We start from the raw sequence: 8,075 nt of genomic DNA on the forward strand, positions 1-8,075 counted from the left end.
TTTCAAAAAAACTGTTTAATTTTGGGTTTTTTTAAAAAATAACTAATTTAGTCTAAAAACATATAGGGTTCTGGAATATATCTTTAGATAAGTGTATTAAATAGGTTATATGTTCTTTTGAGTTATTATTAAATATGTCTCCTTTGTATTCAGATAATCCTGATATTTTACTGGCGGAACATCAATAGGATTTTTTTCGGTAGCTGCTTTTGAGTACTGTTTGTTTTCGAGTTAGGTAAGTGATAATTTTCCATATGCATGAGAATTATTATAAATATTTAATTTGTTAATATGAATTGAATCATGCTTCTTGATAATATATATGTTGATTATTATCCTTGTTATGATAAAACATGATCAATTGTTGAATTTGAATTCTTGATATGAACCAGTATATATTTTGATTTGACTTCTGAATTAATAGTTTCTCATTTGATTGATGTTATGAGATGAACCTTGAGATATGAATATGTTTATTTGATTATGATTATGAACCTATAGTATACTAGTCAAAATACTCATACTAACAGGATAAGGTTTTGTGCATATCGTATATGAACTCTAGTTGGTCAAAGGAGTCACCAATCTATATGGATTGCCCATCCTACAGTACAGAACTTTAAGCTCATTGCATTTTAATTTTCTAACAAGCTTTATCTTATGATATTTTTATTATGGTTTATTTGAGAAACCTTTTTATAAGAACCTGCAGCTACACTTGTATATATTTCTCATTGTTGTATTACCTCGTGTATATATATTGGATGTTATCTACTCACTAAGTTGTTAAACTCACCCTCTCATTATTTATCTTTTCTGACTTATAGATTGTTACCGGGTCATTTTATTGGATCTTCAAGACCTGTTTTTTTGTTGAAATTTGTATTTTTTCTTATATCTAGTTAGTGCTCCATGACTTTAAAATTATATTAACTTTTATATTAAGATAATTATATTATATTATAAAGTTAGTTTTGTTGTTACTGCTGCGTTGAACTCTGATTGAGTTATTTAAATAATGAGCTTGTATGTAAGTTTGGGCTCGCATAGTCATGAAATTTTAAAGGGAAATCTTGCTTATATGCTGGTCACGAATTTGGGAATCGGGTCATGACATATACAGTGATAAAATTTACTAAATAAGAAATATAATGATAAATAAAATAAATCACTATGCTAGATATAAATAAAGTAAATATCTGATAAACCTAGATTTAATGATTTCAAAAATCATTTTTATTGGGTTTAGTCAAGGGAATGACCTAACCTCTCCCCCCTAGGCTCAACCAAGAAAATGACCTAATTCCCTTCGATTCAGCCTAGGAGAAGAGTCTAGTTCTAGTAATACAATTATATTTTGTATTCTACTCTCTTTAGACCATTGATGTATAAAAATTCTTTAAATGCCCACTATATTTGTATCGATATTAATATTGTGTAAGAGATAACATGTAAAAGTCACATAAGAACTCATTATATTTCCATTAATATTAATACACATGTCATGGATATTTTTCCTCATTAAAACTATTAGGATAATAATATATTTTAACTCCTTCTCTTTATAAAAAGATTTATGAGCTATTAACAAACCATGAATCCTTTAACCAAAAAAAGGTTTGGGATCTATCTTCTATACTATATATTTATCTCTAGAGTATCTCTATGTAATATTATTATATATTTTTTTTAAATTATTAATTTAATTATCGAAGAGTTTTTAAATTCATCTGAGAAAATCTTTTACAAGTATTAAATATCCATCTTTAGTCATCATCTTAGTTAGAGAGAATAAATTAAATTATAATAACTAAAAATTAGTTAATTATTTTAAATATAAATTATATCTCAAGCTAATTGAATTTTTTTTTTACATCATCACAATTTTTTTTAATTGGAGTGGTAGCGTGAAACTTAGACAAACAAGAGCCACTATGTTTCATAATAAATTAATAAATCAGTTGCATAATTAATTTTAATTTTAGTATAGAATCTAGATCACCAACTTTGAGGAGGTTAGAGAAGGCAACTTTGGGAGCTTGAATTTGCTAGCACTAGACATTAGATGTCATCGTGACATATTGGAAAAACACGATGGTGCTTAGAAAAGCTGAATCCATCTTCAAGCGCGCTGCCCTGTTTTTTTTTTTTTTTTTTTTAATATAACTGTGGTTATTTTTTAAAATTTATTTTTGAGATTATTATATTAAAATAATTTAAAATTAAAAAAAATTCTAATATTTTAAAAACGTTTCTTAAACGCGCTGCCAACAGCCACATATCACTTCACTCTATCTAATCCATAAAAAGAGTCTTTGCATATTACAGGAAAATCTGTATCCCTCCAAAAGTGGGGTCCTTTAAAAGGCCCTTTTTTTTTAAAAAAAAATAAATTTCTGGGCCATATTTTTACCGCCCAGCTTTCGGTCACTTTCTTTTCTCATGTTTAGCTTTGAAAACCTTTTTAATAAGACACCTATCACATGGAAAAGGCTCTGGCTATATAGCCTAGTTTTGGATTTTTTTTTACTGTTACAGTTTTACCACTATTAAGAGAAAAAACTAAATGGTCTCGGTTTTTTTAATGTAGCGTTGAGAAAAATAGCAGTGCTGATTTATTTTTTATAAATTGGGTTTGGTAATTTATTTTTATTTATTTTTTATTTGATGCTCAATCTTGCAAAAAAAAATCAATTTTATTATTAAAAAATCAGAGATAAAGGGACCAAGAATAAAGATGGTGAAAAATATAATCCTTCCTACGTCCCAACATTGTTTATCCAATGTATTTTTGGCAAAATATGCCTTCAAATAATTATATATTTTGGTGCAAACTTTTATTTGTTTTGTGTTTAAGTCATTGGTTTTGAAAGAGGTAAGAGAAAGCCATTAAAAAATAAAATTGGTAACGTAGAATTTTAATTCATTAGAGAACATAGAATTTTAATTTATTAAAGAGAAAGTCAATGTTCTTCCACATTCAAGTAACCAAAAAAAACTTACTATTAATGTCAATGAGTTTTCTTTTCTTTGACAAAAAAAATTTCATTAATGTATTTTTTACTCTTTATATTACTTGAATATGTAGATAGGGTCTAAGAACAAAAAAGTTTCAACTTGATTTTATATTTTTTATTAATTTAAAGATGTTTCAAATAAAAAAATTGATTTATTAAGATTTCAAAATTTTTCTACGATGATTTTAAACAAACATAGATTCAAAATTAGGTTTTTAGGTTTTAAGATCCACCCTTGGTATAAAAAAAAAAAGAAAAAAGAGAAGCCCTTGCTAGAATGAGCTATGGCCTATGGGTTATGGTGTCGGTGTTTGGTGACGCTTTGTCGTTATCGCGGTCAAAGTAAAATCAGGCTGGTGTGGTAGACGATCTTACTAAACCTCTGATTACTTGATTAGCTCTCCTGTCAGGTCCTCCACTGCGATTCTCGTACAGTTGGTGAACATCACCGTCAAGATTCAGCCACTTGCCTATATTGGGTAACGTTCTTTCAAGTTTTTCTTTTGATTGCAATCGGCCAGCACAGTTTGCATTATACTGGGGCTGTTATTGAGGTAATGTCAGTTGTTAGTATTTGTTTTTTTAAATCACTTTTAAGACAACTTATTTTTTAATTTTTTTTTGATATTTTTAAATATTTTGATATATAAATATTAAAAATAAAGCATATTATTTAAATATATTTTTAAATTAAATTATTTTAATATATTTTTAAATATATTTTTTTTAAAATAATTGCGTATATTTTTAAATAATTTTTTTTTTAAATAATTATTATTACAGTACTAATAAGTTTTTAATCTAAAGTTAATTTGATCAATCATTAAAAAATATATTTTGATTTTAAAAGAATTTAAAATGATTTTTTATATAATATCAAGATAATATATTAGATCAATCCAAACTTCATAACTTAACCAGTTAAATCGGTAATCTAAGTAATAAATCTCGCTGAGTTTAAGAATTTTGTTTTTTAAAATTATATTTTACTTAATTATATAATAATAAAAATAAACACTTATAAAATTAAGTATAAACAAAATGTAAACTAACCATTAAGATATTTTTTTGAAATTCTGATAACCTTATAGAAAAAATCAAAATAATTTATAAAAATAAATTTTAAATCAAGATTGTGTTAAATAATAAAATTAAAAAAAATAAAAAAGGAAATGCAAAAAAAACCCATCATTTTTTGTTCATTAGTTATGTAGCCCGTGCTTTACTATGGGTTGGATTAAAAACATTTTGAAGGAAAAAAAGATGGTCAATTGACAAAAGCACTTTTTAAAGAAGGGAAAAAAACAATGTTTAATAATGAACACAAAGTAAAAAATTTGATATTAATATGTGTTAACCCATTAAAAACGTTACCCAAATCATTTGATAAAAAAAAAATTAAAAAAATATTGAAGTTCAATTTTTAATTAATCAAATGATCAAAGATTAAATTGTAAAAAAAAAATCAACTATACAAAGATAAAAATAACAATTATAAGTTAAAAAAATATTTAAGGTTGAAATTAAAAAAATAATAATTAAAAGAATAAAAATTAAATCTAATATAAAAATCAAATAATACTTAATATAAAAAGAATAAAATTTAAAAAATTAATTAAAACAAATATTAAAAAATTAAAAGAATGAGGAATGTAACGGAAATGAAAATAAAATAGGAGGATACATTTTTTTTCTTGGCCAGCACACATCCCGAAGTCATGAAAGACAAAGGAGGGGGGAAAAACCTGAACGTAGCCAAATCATTGAGAACCACTATACACGCGTTAGCCCAATAAAAACGTTGCTACTCGAGAGAGCTGGTGATATGATATTATGGTGTTTTTAGCCCTTATATAATATTTCACACCGGCGTCTTTGCCTTACACACAGACACATTCTCCCAAGATTTTTGACATTTTTTTCTTCTGAAATTTTATATATCTAAAAGAACCAAATTAACCATCATTGACATTGTGTTTAACGCAAAAACCAGAATTAAAGGTCCAAAGAGCCTTTATGTGGCAGCCTATAAAATTTTGAATATAAGAGTAATTATACTGTATATTAAAAATAAATTTATAGAAAAACCCTTCCATGTAGCCTAAATAATTTTATTTTTTTATTTATATAGGGTGTCCGGGCCAGCTTACGCGTACCACGACTAATCCCTACGGCCCATTGAACATCCTATAAGTCTAATGAACAAGTAAGGCACCGCGAGGATGACAAGCGTGCATGGTGAGATTTGAACCCAGATATGAAAAAAAGGCTAGGTAGCCACTACACTATGCAACCACAGAATAACCAAAGAACCCCTTTAGTGTAAGCTATTTTTTAACTTTTTTTTTTTTAAATATTATAGTATTTGTACTATTTGTTTTTGAAAAGTCTCATTTGACTAACAAAAAACAACAATGACTGACTGAATCTCTGTTGATAGACAATCTCACCCTTCAAACCAAGACTACAAAACAATAATTATTTTACTATAATAATCCACAAAAATTCATTCCTACAACCACGTAATCGGGATTTTCAATTAGTTCATAAAGTGAGAGATTTTTCAATTGGGTCTCTAAAGTATCAACATTTGCCAATCAAGTCATTTATGTTTTCCATTATTTCATTGAGTCTCCATCCATGTATGTTGTCCATTAATTCAAGGGATAAAATGTTTCAATTTTGAAGATAATTTGAATGTTTTTTGTTGAAAACTTGTGATGGTTTTAGACAGAGGGATTAAATTGAGAAATGTATTATACATTGAGGATAAAACTGATAAAATAAATTATTGTTAGGATGAATTGAGAAGCAAAAAATATATAGCGACATCACATTAGAAATACATTGACGAGAGCGCGGTTCTTGAATTAATCATCCTATGAATAACTTGGGCCAAATACGCCTGGTCTAGGACACAACGCTTCAACCAAGCTCTATGTTAATTGGGCCAAGCAGAAGGATGCATAACTGTAAATACTTTTTTTTTTTTTTTTTATAATGGTCATAAAAGTCTTTGTTGAATTAAAAAATAACTGTAAAATAAATTGTAGATAATCATAAAAAAGGTTTATCAAAAAAGAAAAAAAGAAAAGGTTCTCTTCAGAATAAAATATTTTTAAAAGGAAATTTAATAAAAACTAAAAGAAAAAGGTTATTTAAATATGGGATAAGTGTATAAATAATGGCCATGCCATCTCCTACACCTTATTAAAAAAAAATACATTATTTTGTAAAGCATGTTTGGAAATATAGTTATAGTTATTTTTTAAAATGTTTTTCATATAGAAAAGTATGTTAATAATATTTTTAAATTTTTTAAATATTATTTTTAAGATTAGTATATTAAAATAAATTAAAAATATCAAAAATATATTAATTTAAAATAATTTTTTAATTTTTTTTAAAATATTTTTAAAATATAATAACGAATTATAACAATAGTTAAGGAAAGAGGGAGGGCAGTCATGAAAGTATAATTATATAAATAAGATGGCACAAGCTTGCTAATAAATAAATATTCCAAAATCTATTTGGAAAAGGAATAAATATTATAGAACAAGGAGTATATTACATGGCAACTAGTGTTTAATCCACAAACTCAAAAGTTATTTTTCTGCAAATTCAATGCTTCTTCTTGCCGCTGTTTGGTATTACGTTTCTAATTGAGTAAAATTTAATTTTTATTTTAAAATTTTTGGACACGCTATACAGAGAGATTGTGCCCTTATAACAATTGAGGATTTATTCTGTCTATTCTTTGAGGAATTTTCAAGGGGATTTTATTAGAATAGCTTTTATACGGCATTTGCAATTTTTAAAATTTGAAGAATTTCTTTTGTGAGGTGTGTATTAAAAAGGCTATAAAAAACTGTTTTTTTAATTTTTTAATTTTTTAATTTATCTGATTTTTGTTCCATATAAAAAACTATTTTTAATACCCATGGGTACCAATTCTTGAAAATTCTAGATAGAACTAGTGTGGTGACGGGGCTTCGCAAAGGATAATAACTTTTAGGAGTGATTATTTTTGGTTTGGTTTAATTTTTACCTAAAAAAATAGCCAAACAAAAAAAAAAACCCCCAAACCGAATTGGGATTGGCACCAACCAGCCGCTTCCGGTTCGGTTTTGGTATGGTTTTTTTGATAAAAAACCGGATAAACTTATAGGCTTATTTTGAGCTTATTTTGGTTTTTTAATGGGCTTTGTAATGAACTTCTAATAACTTTCTATTAGGCTTACAATTAATATTGATATTGTCTCATTTTCTTTGAAGATTCCAAATTATTTAATTTTTTTACTCCTAAATATTTAATTGTATTAAATTATTATTGTCAATCTTATGTTTATTAAATTTTTTGGCCAATGAATATTCATTTATATGAAATTATTAATGTCAATCTTGTGTTCAATATATTTTTTAACTTACTAATATTTTTCTACTTCCAAAAAGTTTAAATAAATAACACACACTCACAACCACACACAAATAAGTTAAAATTCAAATTACAAACCATTGCCTTCAAAGAACTTAATGAAAAAACAACAAATAACATTATCATAAAACACTTCAAGCCACAAAAAATAAATCTTCATGTGCACATCATCTCAATAAAAAAGTACTTTAAGAGCAGTGCACTTTGATTCCTGAAATTCATAATCTAGAATTATAACATGATAAATTAAATAAGAAGATATAAAAATAAAAATGATATTTATACCATACGTTTTCAATAAATGCATCACAATTTGTGAACTAATTATCATCCGTTGCTAAATGCAACTTTCCACCAAATTCTACAAAATGAAATATTAAACATATTACAATAAATATGTTAATTAATAAATTATAAAATAAAAGGTGTAAGCTTTTAATAAACATTACCTGATTTAAGGTTTTCGTAGGTTTCAAAATCATTCATCAAGGTTGTATTATCAGTTGGAATTGGACCATGATGTAACCAATTTTGACAACAAATAAGTGCTTGAACTGTTGCTGGAGATAGAGAACTTCGAAATTGGTCGAGTATAGAACCACCTATGCTAAAGGCTGATT

General features: G+C 26.2%; 1 long non-coding RNA gene across 2 annotated transcripts; it reads right to left on the reverse strand.

Annotated features, from left to right (window-relative positions):
• Window positions 1-7,488: 7,488 nt before the first annotated feature.
• LOC105135982 (uncharacterized) lies at window positions 7,489-8,075 on the reverse strand. Of its 2 annotated transcripts, none has more exons than XR_844288.1 (3): window positions 7,905-8,075; window positions 7,746-7,816; window positions 7,489-7,666 (listed from the first exon to the last, which is right to left on the reverse strand). It is a non-coding gene; the product is annotated as an uncharacterized LOC105135982 (long non-coding RNA). The 2 variants fall into 2 exon arrangements; XR_844287.1 differs by having other exon boundaries at window positions 7,741-7,816.

The sequence above is a fragment of the Populus euphratica genome, unplaced genomic scaffold (assembly GCF_000495115.2).
Source record: "Populus euphratica unplaced genomic scaffold, PopEup_1.0 scaffold56.1, whole genome shotgun sequence".
Classification (NCBI taxonomy): Eukaryota; Viridiplantae; Streptophyta; class Magnoliopsida; order Malpighiales; family Salicaceae; genus Populus; species Populus euphratica.